A 16,609-nucleotide genomic window follows, 5' to 3' on the forward strand; every position below is an offset into this window, starting at 1 on the left:
TAACTGTGACCTTAATTGTCTACCGTCTGTAAACAGTTAGTGTCTTAACATTTCCACAGGTGCATGTTCATTCATTTTTCATGGTTCATTGAACAAGCATGGGAAACAGTGTTTAAACCCTTTAAAATGACAATCTTTGAAGTTATTTGGATTTTTATTAATTATCTTTGAAAAACAAGGTCCTGAAAAAGGGACATTTCTTTTTTTGCTGAATTTATATATATATATGTTCATACACACACAGTTGAAGTCGGAAGTTTACATATACTTAGGTTGGAGTCATTAAAACTTGTTTTTCAACCACTCCACAAATTTCTTGTTAACAAACTATAGTTTTGGCAAGTCAGTTAGAACATCTACTTTGTGCATGACAAGTCATTTTTCCAAAAATGGTTTACACAGGCAAATTATTTCACTTATAATTCACTGTATCACAATTCCAGTGGGTCAGAAGTTTACATACACTAAGTTGACTGTGCCTTTAAACAGCTTGGAAAATTCCAGAAAATGGTGTCATGGCTTTAGAAGCTTCTGATAGACTAATTGACATTATTTTAGTCAATTTGAGGTGTACCTGTGGCTCTATTTCAAGGCCTAACTTCAAACTCAGTGCCTCTTTACTTGACATCATGGGAAAAGCAAAAGAAATCAGCCAAGACCTCAGAAAAAAAATTGTTGACCTCCACAAGTCTGGTTCATCCTTGGGAGAAATTTCCAAACGGGTGAAGGTACCCCATTCATCTGTACAAACAATAGTACGCAAGTATATACAGCATGGGACCACCCAGCAGTCATACCGCTCAGGAAGGAGACGCGTTCTGTCTCCTAGAGATGAACATATTTTGGTGCGAAAAGTGCAAATCAATCCCAGAACAGCAGCAAAAGACCTTGTGAAGATTCTGGAGGAAACAGGTACAAAAGTATCTACATCCTCAGTAAAACAAGTCCTATATCGACATAATCTGAAAGGCCGCTCAGCAAGGAAGAAGTCACTGCTCCAAAACGGCCATAAAAAAGCCAGACTACGGTTTGCAACTGCACATGGGGACAAATATCGTACTTTTTTGGTGCCATGTCCACTGGTCTGATGAAACAGAAATGGAACGGTTTGGCCAAAATGACCATTGTTATGTTAGGAAGAAAAAGGGAGAGGCTTGCAAGCTGAAGAATACCATCCCAACCGTGAAGCACTGGGGTGACAGCATCATGTTGTGGGGATGCTTTGCTGCAGTTCACAAAATAGATGGCTCCATGAGGAAAGAAAATTATGGGGATATATTGAAGCAACATCTCAAGACATCAGTCAGGACTTTAAAGCTTGGTCGCAAATGGGTCTTCCAAATGGACAATGACTCCAAGCATACTTCCAAAGTTGTGGCAAAATGGCTTAAGGACAACAAAGTCAAGGTATTGGAGTGGCTATGACAAAGCCGTAACCTCAATCCCATAGACAATGCAAACCTGACTTAGTTATACCAGCTCTGTGAGGAGGAATGGGCCAAAAGTCACCCAATTTATTGTGGGAAACTTGTGGAAGGCTACCAGAAACATTTGGCCCAAGTTAAACAATTTAAATGCAATGCTACCAAGCACTAATTGAGTCTGAACTTCTGACCCACTGGGAATGTGATGAAATAAATAAAAGCTGAAATAAATCATTCTCTATTATTCTGACATCTCACATTCTTAAAATAAAGTGGTGATCCTAACGGACCTAAAACAGTACATTTTTACTAGGATTAAATGTCAGGAATTGTGGAAAAACGGAGTTTAAATGTATTTGGCTAAAGTGTATGTAAACTTCTGATTTCAACTGTACATCTTTTTTTTGTGTGGTTTTCATAAACCCAACCTCACCTGCACACCTTTGTTTTTACCTGCAAGATTGATTTACACAAGCCATGTGAAAGAAACTAAAGTAAAACCAATAAAAGTACTTGTATTCTTGGATGTAGGACTGCAGACATAGTATACAGAAAAACAGCCTCATGACTAGGATGTTACATAAATTGAGGGAGGCTGAGCAAGCATTCTGTCTACACGGATTAAAAAGATGGTCTGTGGAAGCTGCATTCAAGCGTCAGCGATGACACCTTTGCAAGGCAAAAAGAAAACGACAGCAAAATTAAAGATATTCAGTTTTAATAACAATCAAGCAACATTGCAAGGACTATTCATTCAGGCTAGACCGAAAACAGGGCTGACAAACCAATTCCAAAAATAGAGTAAAAATACAAATTGTATATCATCATCTAACATCATGTATTCTTTTTTCTCATTAAGCAACAGCAAGAGAACAGAAGGCGTGGTGATGTTGCAGAGGTGATATAAGCACTGCACACAGCTACAGATCATAGCAAGGAGGGGGAGAGGTTGTTAACAGAACAATCACGCATACGATCAGAATCAGAAGTAGTTCAGAGTATCTTTTTAAGCCAACTCACTCTAGGATCCCAAGTCCTATTCCCTGCTGCATCCTCATGGACCTAAATTAATTTGCATCTGGGGAAAAAGTTCATTAGAAACAGCTTACAGGGTTTGAAAAACAAATGACAAAAAAAAAATTATAGGGGATTAGAAATTATGCAAACAAATTGATAGAACCCAAAACCTCTGAAATCAGACAGCATTACAAAATACCCGTTTCTCTGACAAAAGAATTAGGAAGGAGATTCTCACATCCAAAAGATCTGCGCAATTACACTTCACATCAGGTGTAATTACAAAACTATTCAGCGCCGTGAAACCACAGCAAATGAATGGAACATGACGATGAATGAAGCTCGAGTCCATTGGACTGCCATGCCTACTAAACTGGCTGGATCATCAGAACAGTAAAATATCACTGTAAATGAAAACGAATAGTTACTAAGCTTCAGCTCCAGTCCAGTCGGCAAAGCAAAGCTTTTGTTTGAGGTGATTTATTTGGTGTGAGAGATGGTGAAACAGTTATAAGCCAACCATGGAGGGGAGTAAGCCCTGCAAAATAGATACAAGGCATACCATATACTCTATGCACAGCAACAGTGTTGGATGGACACAGAGAGCCTACACAGGCAACAAAAACACTAACTTTTAAAAACAGAAAAATTCTGTAAAGAAAATGTACAAATTCAACCACACCACCTCCCTTGTTTGAGGAGTTTCTCTGCACGTTAACCAGGACTGTGATTAAGAGAGTATAGCACAGGTCATGTCATTTTACTGAACAACTATATGCCCTGGGCAGAGCTGCATATCAGTCCATTGGGTAGCTGGTTGTGTGGTGTGCTGCGAGTCCATGGTGTTGGGTAAAATCTGGGAGGGCTGTGTGGTTGAGACTGAGGAACCTGGGGGGGTACAGAGGGTGTTTAATTCTGAGGGGGTGGAGGTGGTGGTGCGGGGGCATACCGAAGGGGGCATGCCCGTTACCCCCATCCCCATCATGGTGACAAAGTTGGAGGGGTCCATGGGCGGAGGGGGAGGAGGGGCGTACATCATGCCGGCCGAGCCGGGGGTGGGGGGAGGAGGGGGAGGTGGGGCGCCGGGGGGGGGAGAGGGGGCTGCACCCCTGGCGGAGGGGGACCATGGACGGGTTGCCCATGGGGGAGGGGGCTGGGCAGCCGAGGCAGCGGACTGTTGGGGCTGCTGCCAGGGGGGCAGGTTGCCAGAGCCAGAACTGGATGTCGTGGTGGTATCTGGGGAGGAAAGAACTGTAGGTAGTAGGACATACAACAAAAAACATGCTGCACTTACTCAACATTAGATATACCTCTAAGATCGTACAGGAATGATGAAACACAAAACATTTTCTATGTAAAGCCGCCATGTGTCAAATCTACAAAAGCTACCATGAAAAGAGTGAGAAACTGGCTGTACTTTTCTGGTTAACTGGTCAAAGCTTCAGAAACAAAGAGCCTGCGGCTAGTGTTCTTACTTTGTTGCCATGGCAGTGGTGCACTAGTGGCCATGCTGCTGGCGGGAGGGGGTTGGGGGGCCTGCTGTTGCCATGGTGGCAGGGGACCGGAGGGTGGCGGGGGAGGCTGGTTGTTGGGGGGCGGAGGTGGTGGTGGCATCATACCCATGGGTGGTGGCAGCAGACCTGAAGACAAACGGAGGAAATATGAATGGACACAACCGATTGGATTACAAAGACAAAGCACAGAAGGCCTGTGTTTATTACATTTGTGTGTACATGACACCACCAACGCAATTTACAAACTGGGATAACAAAACGGAAACGGGCTACAACAATACAGAGGGCACATTTCGACAGCAGGCTGTCTCCCTCCTACCCATATGGTGGCCGTGTCCCTGGCCCATGGGGGGCGGTGGGGGCTGCATCCACGGGGGTGGCATTCCATTGTTGTGAGGCATGTTGTGCCCTCCCATGTTGGACATGGGGGGTGGGAAGTTGTGGTGGCCTCCATGACCTCCGTGGTTGCCATGACCCCCGTGTTGGTTGCCATGACCGCCGTGGCCTCCATGCATGCTGTTGAAGTTCCTGTTCTCAGACTGGCCAGAGTTCATCCAGGGAGGACGGCTCTGCAGTACAAACACAGAATGAGACGAGAGGCACCTGTATTGTTCATCGTCTCATCTGCTGATGAAACTCAAATCCACGAATATTCTAACTTGGAATGTAAAGGCCCATTTTTATGGATAGACTAAGAAAATGGAAGCTCAGGTTGTGCTCGTCACTTAATTTAACTCACCGGTGGTGGCTGGTTGTTGTTGTTGCCTCTGTTGTGGCCACTGTTCTGGTTGTTGCAGTGTCCCCCGCCAGAGGAAGGTACAGGGGCCTCACCTAGCTCAGCCATGAGGGACAGATACTCCTTGTCCATACGGGCCTTGTCCTGGGCAGACTGGGGAGGCTCACCGGCTCTGGGCGCCGCAAAGGAGCTAGAAAGAGGAGATAGGTCCTTATAATACATTGTCGATTTTTGGAAAAGATCCTGAATTGCCTTATTTTCTGTCAGAGCTACAATCACTCCAAGTAGCCACTGTTCTGGGTCCTCTGTGTAGACATGTCACTCTACGCCCCTCATGACACAGACTCCACACTTGCAGTCCGACTGCAACGCCTCAAGGGGCAGGTTCCTGGCATCATCTCTAGTACCAGATTGGGCTAGCAAAAAATGATCTTTCATTCATTGTGTTTAAGCAAAGAGACTGCTTTCTGACCAGAAATCCTTTACACAACAGTATGTAGCTGGTTAGTTACCTGGTGAACTTGCAGTCAGAGGAGATATGGCCTGCGCCACCGCACTTGGTACAGAGGGTGGTGTTGGTGACACTGCGGGGTTCAGTGCTCTGCCACGGACGAAGGATCCTGGGTGGGGAACAAAGAGAAGCATTTCATATTTAACCAAGAGAAGTGAAGAGGATAACAGATGTATCCAGGCCAGACAGGGTATATGCGATTATGCAAGCGTCACAGAATGTCTGCTGTCAAAATGTGGCAGGCTCACCGGTTGTCGTCCTCTCTCAGGGTGCCGTTGAGTCTGGCCAGCTCCCTCAGCTGCATCTTCCTCAGGTCGTTCTGGTCCTCGGGGGTCTCGATGCCCTGCTTCAGGATGGTACGGATCTACGGAGGAGACCAGATTGGACCACTCTCAGTATGTGTGGACAAATCAAAATACAACTGCATAGTGGCAGTATAATCCAACTCAATGGACACCGAAAGGTAAGCTCGTAGTAGATAATGAGTTGTAAGTATGATGGGTGTGAGCTGACCTGTTCCACCGCCTTCTTGACGTTCTCCATGGTGTTGGCGGTGACCAGGGCGTGCAGCGGCTCATCCTCCCCTGGCAGCATCTGACCGTCCTTACGGCCCACCTTGCCCTCCTTCACAGAGCCCTTGCCACGGATCATGATCTTGGCACAGCACTCCTTCTCTATGTTCTTCAGGGTGTTGCCACTGCAAGGACACAAGTAACACACACCGTGTGTTTGTGTTGCAGTAAGGACTCATAGGCGCCACCTACTGGGCTTCTAGGCAAATCCCCAAATAGACCCACAACACAAAAGGAACATTAGATAGATCCATGGTAAATGCCTATAACTCACCGTGGCCCAATGAGCAACCCAACAAAGTTAATCTCTGGGTACTCGTCCTGTGGGATCATCACCTTGTCGTTGACCCTAGTAGCTGGGGGCCTGTGGGGGACAATTATGTTCAGTATAGTGAAGGCTATAACACAGTCTCTACACATTCATGCCAAGGTGAAGAAAATAAAGCATGGCTGTTCTCAGAAGCCATGTGAAAAGTACCAGAGACCTACAGCAATAGCTCTGAAATTCAGACCAACCATAAAGGAAAATGAGATATCACAACACCACCATAGGGAACAAACAAGAAATAAACCATTCTGGAAGGAGCAGGAAACAAACTAGAGGGTAAACAGCGGTTGCTTTAATAACGGCTAACGGGGATCCAAATAAACAAGACTATGTTAGGAGATAGAGAAAACATACTTGTAGTCAGCGGGGGGCTTGAACTCGGGGTTGAGTGCCACCATATCGGTGATGAGGGAGTGACGCTCCTCCTCGATCTTCTTGCGTGTGCGGTACTCCCTGGTATTCAGCCTCTTCCCCTCGCTGTTGTAGATGGGCTCTGGAGACGGGGACCTTGGGGAGGGGAGAGAGTAGACAGACAAACATTAATATCTCTAAGACCACTGACAACCATACACAAGTTTCCCTATGTCTAACTACGCCTTAAATAAGGCTACCATGAAATAAAACATTTTAAGGACCACTTCATAATAGCATGGTCATGTCTCCAAGCCACTTATCAGTGAAGGGAAGGCAATGCAAGAAAAACAATGGTTACAAACAAGCATTTCGGTCACTGGTGGAGAAAATAAAGTGCTCTCTCATAGGGCTTGTTATGAGATATCAATATTGGTGTTAATTTCCTTTTGAGAATTCAAGAAGTTTGGTTGCTAATAGGCTGTAGCGTTGGGACTGCCCAATTCGGTTCTGGTATTTTATACACGTCTTAAAAATGGGGACATATCACCCCGTGATATGTAATAAAGACTACTCTGAAGGGGCAACCACAACTTCATCAACTAAATCTATCTACACTGAACAAAAATATGAACGCAACATGTTGGTTTCATGTTTTATGAGCGAAAATATGCACAAAAAGCTTATTTCTCTCAAGTTTTGTACACAAATTGGTTTACATCCCTGTTGGTGAGCATTTCTCCTTTACCAAGATAATCAATCAACATTAAAAAAATGTCATTAAAATATATCATCCAGCCACCCGACAAGTGTGGCATATCAAGAAGCTGATCATTACACAGGTGCACCTTGTGCTGAGGACAACACAAGGCCACTAATTAGCATCTGACTGCAGAAGTGTCCACCCGAGCTGTTGCCAGAGATTTGAATGTTAATTTCTCTACCATAAGCCACCTCAAACGTCCTTTTAGACTATTTGGCAGTATGTCCAACCGGCCTCACAACCGCAGACGGAGTGCTTGGCGTCGTGTGGGCGAGCTGTTTGCTGATGTCAACATTGTGAACAGAGTGCCCCATGGTGGCTGCGGGGTTATGATATGGACAGGCATAAGCTACAGACAATGAACAATTGCATTTTATCAATGGCAATTTGAATGCACAGATATACCGTGATGAGATCCTAAGGGCCATTATTGTGCCATTCATCCGCCGCCATCACCTAATGTTTCAGCACAACCCCATGTCGCAAAGATCTGTACACAATTCCTAAAAGCTGAAAATGTGTTCTATGGCCTGCTTACTCACCAGACATGTCACCCATTAAGCATGTTTGGGATGCTCTGGACTGACATGTACAACAGCATGTTCCAGTTCTCACCAACATCAAACAGTCATTGATGAGGAGTGGGACAACATTTCACAGGCCACAATCAACAGCCTGATCAACTCTGCAAAGGAGATGTGTCACGCTGCATGAGGCAAACGGTGGTTACACCAGATACTGACTGGTTTTCTGATCCATGCCCTTACCTTTTTTAAAGGTATCTGGGACCAACAGATGCATATCTGTATTCCCAGTCATGTGAAATCCATATATCAGAGAATTTATTTCAATTGAATAATTTCCTTATATGAACTATGAACTATAACTTGGTAAACTCCTTGAAATTGTTGCATGTTGTGTTTATATTTTTGTTCAGTATAGAAGAAAGAAAAAAAGGAGGGGGGGGTGACAGAATTAATCCTGCATACAGGTTGCAAAGGGCAAAAAAAGGATGCATTCCTCAAGGAACTGCTGGTTTTGGGAGTCAGAAGGTGCCATATTGGATGCTGAGGTGGTGGGTGTTTAAGCCAGGTCCATACCTCCTCTTGGATGGAACACCTGAAAACCTGTTACTCTGCGTTAGAGGCTCTGCGTTTGAAAAAGGTTAAGGTGACGAGGGGTAATTTGGGGTTAGAGAAAATGAATTATGGTTAGAAGTTAACCCTTTTCATAGTGCGCTCACCCACAAGAGAGCTAACATTCGGCCGAACAATTCAGGAGAGAAAAAGTAGAAAAATCGAAATAGAGGAAAGGGTTCTCTTTTTAAATCTTGAAATTTCCACCGGTGACAACCTGAAACACTCCTGTTATTTGTTGGAGTGACATTAGCGTCCTGCGATGAGCTTTTTGTTGTCGCTGTGGAAATATCTGATTAAGATTACAATGAAACTATGTCAAATACACAGGGACAGTGGCCAACAAAGAGAGATCAATCTCACACTCATAAAAATATTATGACATTTCCTGCTGGAATAATAGATGCAGACTTCTACAGTGTCAGAGCCGATCTGTGTCATTCCAGAATAGCCAGGATCAGAGGGGTTTCTCCTCCAGAGCCTCAAAGTTCCAACTGGAATACTGTCGAATCCACTGGGCGGAACATTGGGAAGCTTCATTATGGAAAACCCATTAATGACCATGGAAAAACACCCAACGGTTAAAAGTTAATTTGTCAGGTTTCAGGTGGAATCTAACAAAGGTAGGACCATTTGAATTTACGAGACAAGCCAAGAAAAAAGGGTAACACATTAGGATTAAAGTCAGGTCAAGCACTGGCAGAAACAGGCTATTCTAAAGAAATCCATTACTGAAAACCAAACCTGTCCTAGTTGGTTGTTCATATAGCAATCTGTATATCATTGAGTAACTATTTAAGATGTTAGATCTGGGTCTACTTACTCACTTTAACTTACAGCTCTATGACTATCAAAAGGAGAAATATGCAATCATAATAAGCTGTTAAACCAAAAATAGATTAACTTTGTCATAAGTACTGACCCAAACCTACTTTCAAGTTGAAGAAACTGTGATAATCTAAGATGCATTCTAAAACAAAAACTCAAACACATGACGCACAAGTCGACATATTAGCTCAATTATAGTCAACAAAAATAAGACCATGATAGATAAATACAAGAGGTCACAGCTAAGGCAGAAAGAAATATATAGCAAGTGTGATATACACTCCCATACGTATTTATTTGGACAGTGAAGCGACATTTGGCTCTTTAGTCTAGCATTTTGGATTAGAGATCAAATGTTTCATATGTTTTACCATTTAGTAATGAAGGCCCTTTATGCATCTAGTCCCCACATTTGAATAAATAAATATTAGTATTTGGCTAAATTCCCCTCATTGCGTATTAAAGTAGTCAAAACTGTAGTATTTGGTCCCATATTCCAAGCACGCAATGACTACATCAAGCTTGTGGCATGTCAAACTTGTGTTTCAGATTACGTTGTTTTGTCCAATAGGAACTAAATGATAAATAATGTACAGTATAATTTTGTAGTCACTTATATTGTAAATAAGAATATAATACATTTTAGAAAACTTCTACATTAAGGTGGATGTTAACATGATTCTGGATATTCAGGAATGAATTGTGAATAATGAGTGAGAAAGTTACAGTGGAACAAATATCATGGCACGGTTGCATAAAACACCTTAGGTAAAATTTTCCCCTCATCTTTTCCCTTAAAGTTTCCTTAACTTTAAGACAGTTTGACGTTACATTTTAGGGTGAATTTCCCCGTTAAATTAAGTTCAAAAGTTAAGGGTGTCCATGAGGTTCCTTAACTGTCTCATCATTATGTATCGATATCAATGGAAACAGCATTTATAGAGGTGAATATTGATTTCATCTGCTCTGGTTACAAAAGGAAAATGTCAACCAGCTAGCTACTTAGCTAAACAATGGAAGGTGCACAATCCATGGCTACAAAGCTAGCTGGCTAGTTAGCTACAGCTACTCTGTAAGCTAGCTTGACGCACGAGAAAGTAAAATTAACAAGTTGAGAAAAAAGAACAGTAACTACAAGAAACATGGTTTATTATCTTCTAAAGCAATGTAGTTATCCTGTCTTGGCTGTATAAACTTAATTTTGCCATCTCACAAAATGAAAGTGATCTCTGAGATATTTAGTCAGTGAATCAGGCCATCTCCATGGTAACCAGATACTCCTTCCGCTATACGCGCCTTCAAACTACCCTAAAACCCCTTAAGTATGCCCTTAACTAAGGAAATATTTGAGCGGCTCTATGCAACGCCCTTAAACGATTCACTTAGGTAAGGGGAAATTAGTCCATAAGGTAAACACTTAAGATGTTTTATGAAACCTGGCCCATACCCACCTGAAAACTGTTTTTACACTTTCAAATGGCGGAGGGAGAGTACATGCATAAAGTGCATTCATTTCTAAACGGTAAAACAGATATGTATGAAAATCCCCATAAATTAAAGGCGAAATTCTGTACTTTTGCCTCATGAAACATTTGATACCAGATGCAAAATGCTGGAGTATAAAGTCAAATGAAACATTTTAGTTTCACTGTCCAAATAAAGACATAGGGGAGTTCAGAATATTAGGGCAATTGAGTCTTTTGACAGAGCATAAAGTAATGCATTGTAATAATTCCATAATATACCATTTAAGTATAAGAAAATAATTATGGAATATAGGAATATTATAAGGATACAAACTCTTACGAGGCTCATTTAGATGGGTATAAACGTAAACTGGAAATGCTTGAACACCCAAGTAAACCAGAGGTGACCATGGTAACTTCACAGCACACCTTAACGCAGAGCCATGAGGTTTATACAATTACCACTTTTTACTCCTTCCTATTTAGATGCCTACCAATTCAGAAATGAAGATCTACATCTAACAAATTGGCCCAGGGAGTAAAAAAAAGTAATCACACACACACATATATGCAATTGTCTTTTCTGATAACTACTTCGTTGAGGGAAAATGTACTTGCTACGATTGTGATGTGTTGTCTCACCTAGCCATCTTAAGATTAAGGCAATAATGTAAGTTGCTCTGATAAGAGCACCTGCTAAATGACTAAAATGTACATTTGAACACCTTTGTTTTCTCAATGACATTCAATTCAGCATTGAATAAAGGTGCACATTTGAGTTTGTTCCACCTGAGCGAGACTGACCACAGGTCAGAGACCACTATCATGGCACACCAAATGTGTTTGATGGATTGCCAGGAAAGAGCAGGAAAAGGAATGGGTCCTTTTTGTCTTCTTCTAATGCTTCTTAAGGGGAAGTGATCTCATTAAGGAATTTGGGTAATCCAAAAGGTACCTAACGGATTACATTTAAAAAATAACTACCCAACTGCACAGATTGGGATGTAACACTAAAAAGTAATTCTGAGCAAAACTTTAGTCTTCAGTCATCCTGGAAGTTGTGACTATAAGCACCTAGAAGTATGACATCTCTAAATACTACTGGAAGGAGAACATATCATGTTATATTATGACACTACCATTGCTGGATAATAACTCATCCTTACTGTGGCAACTAAACCTACTAAACTTCGGGACCTAAAGCATCTTCTGAGAAATTAGTATAATTTTACCCAAGACCAACATTTGGCGTCAAAAAAGAACGACAAGAAGGTAGAGAAAATGTTACTGTTCGTGGGTTTAAAACGTTTCCCGACCTGTCCTCAGGGTTAACAGGGATTCCCAGGTCTCCTGTACGCAGTTTACGAGTCAGGTCTTCGATCTGCAGTTGGACTGGAAGAATTCAGGTTAGGAAAGAAAAACAAGAAGGATGGAGAAAAATGTGGTTACAAAATAACATTAAACTGGAGACAGTGCAATCTAAATTCAAGCACTGTCTCATTTGTTTGACAGGCAACAACATGACTACAATGAATGATGAATCATTTACATGAAAATACAATGTGGCATCCCAGTGATGAAGGGTTTAAACAGAAACATTTTAGCGTGGATCATTAGACCAGAGTTCCATTCGATGCCCGCCAGCATACATTAACCACATTCCAAACCCCACCCCAAAAGATCCAATTTGTAAGTCGCTCTGGATAAGAGCGTCTGCTAAATGACTTAAATGTAAATGTAAATGTAATTCAAGAATCATTTAAATTTGAGACTGTCATACGACGGTAGTTGAATGTGGCTTTGGCATAAAAGTGGAGCCTGATCCACAAATAGGACTAACACAATATACATGAATAAAGTTGAAGTTTCACTGTCTGCACTCCTGTAGAGCTACAGCTGAGGAGCTATTTGTTATGTAAAAAACTCCCACCCTTTCCTGACAAGATTCAACAATGACTCAATTATGAAGTTTCTGCTTTAATTGAGAAATGATGCCAGAGATGAAGACAGCCCCTGTGAATTGATATTTCACTGCTATTTCATCTTACGGGCTTCAAACAAATCCCTTTGGACCCCCCCCCATGCAATTCTTGTTTTGAACGAGCAATGTAAACATAGAAGTGATAACATAAGGCAGGCACAAATTAGGCTTGGGCGGTATGCCATATTCTGAGGTATTTTGAAATACAGACAGCATGACTTTGAACACAATAAAAAATGAAAAATAAAGAAATGGCTTATAACTAAGTTAACGATCCCAGATGTGGCAAATAAATTCTCAAGCTCAGGGCTCCAGCTATGCATTTGGCTTGCTAACTTGCCAGCTAAGTGGCTAGCTTGCAAGATCAAGCTTCTTGGGTACAGCAGACAATCAATCCCCTACTGGATCAAGAAAAAAAAAGTATCTGGATACCGCCCAACCCTGGCAGAAATTAATGTTTACAAACCAAGGAAGACCAACCATAAACAATGACATACATTGATAACCCCTTCTGTTATTAAGGGGTAGATTCACCTGCTTCAAACACCTTACAAGTGTCTAAAGCCAGTTTGGTGGTGTTACACTAATGCTGAAAGGCAGTTATTGTCAAGCCAACCGTTTCTTAAATGAATTTGGTCTGAAAACATCCAGATGAGTGCCTATTTTAAAGGATGCACTGGAAATGAGTATGAAGCTTTCGCCATTGCTCACACATTAAACTCACATGTATGATATCAAGGAATCATTTTGCATGTTACAAGGACAACGTGGGTAGACCCTTTCATGCCAGGGCAGTTGGTGAAGTACAAGGGGACAGTGACCTGCAGCCCAAAACAATTACACGGCAAGCAGCAACACCCTTCTGATTTGCTAATGGATGTCCAGTGGTATGCAAACCTTAATGCCACAAAAAGCGTGCTATAGGAGAACCACATTATTGTACCTCCTTGTCTTAGGACAATGGCCTTCCTTCACACTCCACATAAACAAGTTAGTATACTCAGTGGATAAGAATACTGAATTTCATCTGAGCAATAAGACTTTGAATTATAGTTTCAGTTGCATAATTTAAACTTTTTTTCCCTCTCCATTTTTTCCCTTAAATATATTGGCAAATACTGTACTTGAATCATCTTGAAGAATGCATTTCAACCTTGTCTGGATTTTGGTCAGTCTCCCAGCTCTACCAGTGAGTGACCCAACATGTCCTGTTATCTGATTCAATCAACTCTTACTGATGAAATTTAGCAAACATGTCAGAACCAATGCACAACATTTCAATGTGCAAAACGTGAGGAAATCACAACTGGGTCAGGTAAGAAGAACAAGCTACATTAACGCCCCTTGACTTGACTGATTTCCTGTATATCTAAAACACTAGTACAGTGCAGTTTACAGTTCAGTTATACAGTAGTGGAAAAGATGGTTACCTATATAGGCCCTCTCCTGATCCCGAGTCAGTCCAGGCGGGATGACGGTGGGCATGCCAGGAATGACTGTCTTCTGGTCGGGTGTCTCGCTACTCCAGCGGCTTCTTTTCCTGGCTTTTTTCTGACCGAAGTCTGACAGATGAGATAGAGAATATTCTCAATTTGAGTATTTATACATGTTCACCGAATTTACAAATGGATTAACAGACAACTAGCTAAATGTTAAATTAGTGACGTTAACGTCAGCTAACGTTACACAGCTAAAAGACGACGCCAGGGTGAAAAATGCCCTAAAAATAAGGGCACATTTTTTCGTGATTACTTCAAAACTACGACAGGCAACTGGAACACATGGTAATATTATGAAACGGGGCTCTACCGTGGCTGCAATGAACTAGTTATTACACAAAAGCATTGTACATGTAACTACCGCGCATTGTTTGCTAACTAGCGTCAACTATTACTAATTAATGTCTAGCTATCTTTATCTTGTTCACTTCACTTGCCAGGGTGATAATGCTGCATGTCTGAACTTGCAATGTTTCGCATAAACGTGAATGATCAGTTAAAGTTAGCTACCAGCGGCGAAAACATATCTAGCTAGCTAGCTCATCCCAGCAACACCAGCCTTGCGCTGCAGACCTTTCTCTAGATAACGTTAGCTAGCCCGGCTTACCTGACTGAGACGGAATTCCTGCTCCTTGGGGTGGTTGTGGCGGGGTGGGAAAAGCGGCCACCGCAGTAAATACTGGGTGAGCTTGCGGGAAAGAGACGTTTGGAATTGGGGGCTGAAAATTCGGGAGCGAAGGAAAGGAAACAGGCGGCCCCGGTGTAGGCATTAACCCCGCACCGGGCCCGGCTTCAAAGCCTCGTTTAGCGCCAATACTCGGGTGCAGCTTCCCCAGAGGGGTTGCATTTGCTCCCGTAGCCATTTCCAAATGTGCTCTGTTTCAAATTAAGGTTGTATTAAATTAGGCTTGTAAATATATGAAGAAATAATACATTCAACGACTTGCACAACCTTCCCCACTCACGCTGGGGGGGGGGGGGGCACAAGATGGCGCACAGCGGAATATCACAAAGGAGGACGAACTGTACAGCGTAGCACAGCTATTGGTGTAGAGCAGTGCCAGCCGAAACGTCCCGCTTTTCATTGGATAAAACATAGTGTCTCAACTTCCTCAAAAAACGATTGGACTCTAATCTTGACAATCATAGCTACACTATTTGATTGGGCTTTGAAATGTGTTGACCATTACCTGCGCGCGCAACCGCCCAGTTGTGACTGTGGTGCCCGTTGTTATCATTGGATAAAACATAGCGTCAATCTGCCATCGCTCAATTTCCTCGAAAAACGATTGGACTCTAATCTTGACAATCATTGAGCCACACTCTTTGATTGGGCTTTGACATTTGGTGTCCGCCTACCATTACTTGCGCGCGCGACCGTACAGTTGTGCCACTAGTGCTCGTTTTTGTTATACCTCGGTGGTAAGTACCAGGGAAGCACTTCACTTGTCACTTTGGATTAATACGTTTAAATTAAAAAAATAAACATGCACTGACAAACCTTAACACATGATTGCATTGAAATTAGGAATATCACCACTCCATACTACAAATAGTAGATCAAAACATTGAAAAAACAAGTTATGGTGGGTATGCTCTTCTTGATATTAGATTATTATAAATATAGCCCGTCAGCAGCAATGAACTGAGTTCGAAGGATGACAGTTGGATAACAAAGCAAGCATTATCATGTAGGAACTATATTCCTTTATGTGCAATCAGAGAAAATGTCCATGTTTATCTATCAATACCAGAAGGATGACTCAAGTGAAGTTTAATCTAGTGCTATAGGTTAGTTCTCTTTGAATGCAGCAGGTAATCTTTATAGTAAATTAGTTAATATACTGAGTTTATATACCAATTCTGGGGTCAATTTGACTAATGGTGTATGTTAACATTTGTGAAATATTCTCAGCGTTACTGTATTGGTATATTACAGGCATCTTTGAATACTGGGACTCATTTTGTCTAAATCTATTTGTGTATTTTTTTATTTAACCTTAAACAAATTCTTATTTACAATGACGGCCTACGCCGGCCAAACCCTAACCAGGACGATGCTGGACCAATTGTGCCACCCTATAGGACTGCCGATCATGGCCAGTTGTGATACAGCCAGGGATCAAACCAGGGTTTGTAGTGACGCCTCTAGCACTGTGATGCAGTGCCATAGACCGCTGCGGCACTCGGGGGCCCTGAGTGGTGTAAATTATTTAAATTTGAGTTGGTACATTCCACATTAGCATTCCAAAATACTAAAACACTCTCACAGCTGTAAAACGCTGACTGCTCAAGCGGCAGGAATTTTCCAGAATAAAATATCCACTTTTCACTAAGTTCAGACCACATAATAGGGCAATAATATGTGATTATACAGATCGACTAATCACAATATTTCACAGTTAGTCTGCATAATTTAAATCTAACATTAATTCCACTTGATCAATAGTTATTATTTTAGTATCTAGGGTGACCACATCTCG

General features: G+C 42.0%; 1 non-coding gene and 1 pseudogene across 1 annotated transcript; both read right to left on the reverse strand.

Annotated features, from left to right (window-relative positions):
- Positions 1-3,209: 3,209 nt before the first annotated feature.
- On the reverse strand, positions 3,210-15,120 carry LOC124008139 (annotated as a pseudogene).
- On the reverse strand, positions 4,951-5,076 carry LOC124008981. The gene has a single exon (XR_006834212.1). It is a non-coding gene; the product is annotated as a small nucleolar RNA SNORA17 (small nucleolar RNA).
- Positions 15,121-16,609: the final 1,489 nt, after the last annotated feature.

The sequence above is a fragment of the Oncorhynchus gorbuscha genome, linkage group LG21, assembly GCF_021184085.1.
Source record: "Oncorhynchus gorbuscha isolate QuinsamMale2020 ecotype Even-year linkage group LG21, OgorEven_v1.0, whole genome shotgun sequence".
Taxonomy (NCBI): domain Eukaryota; kingdom Metazoa; phylum Chordata; class Actinopteri; order Salmoniformes; family Salmonidae; genus Oncorhynchus; species Oncorhynchus gorbuscha.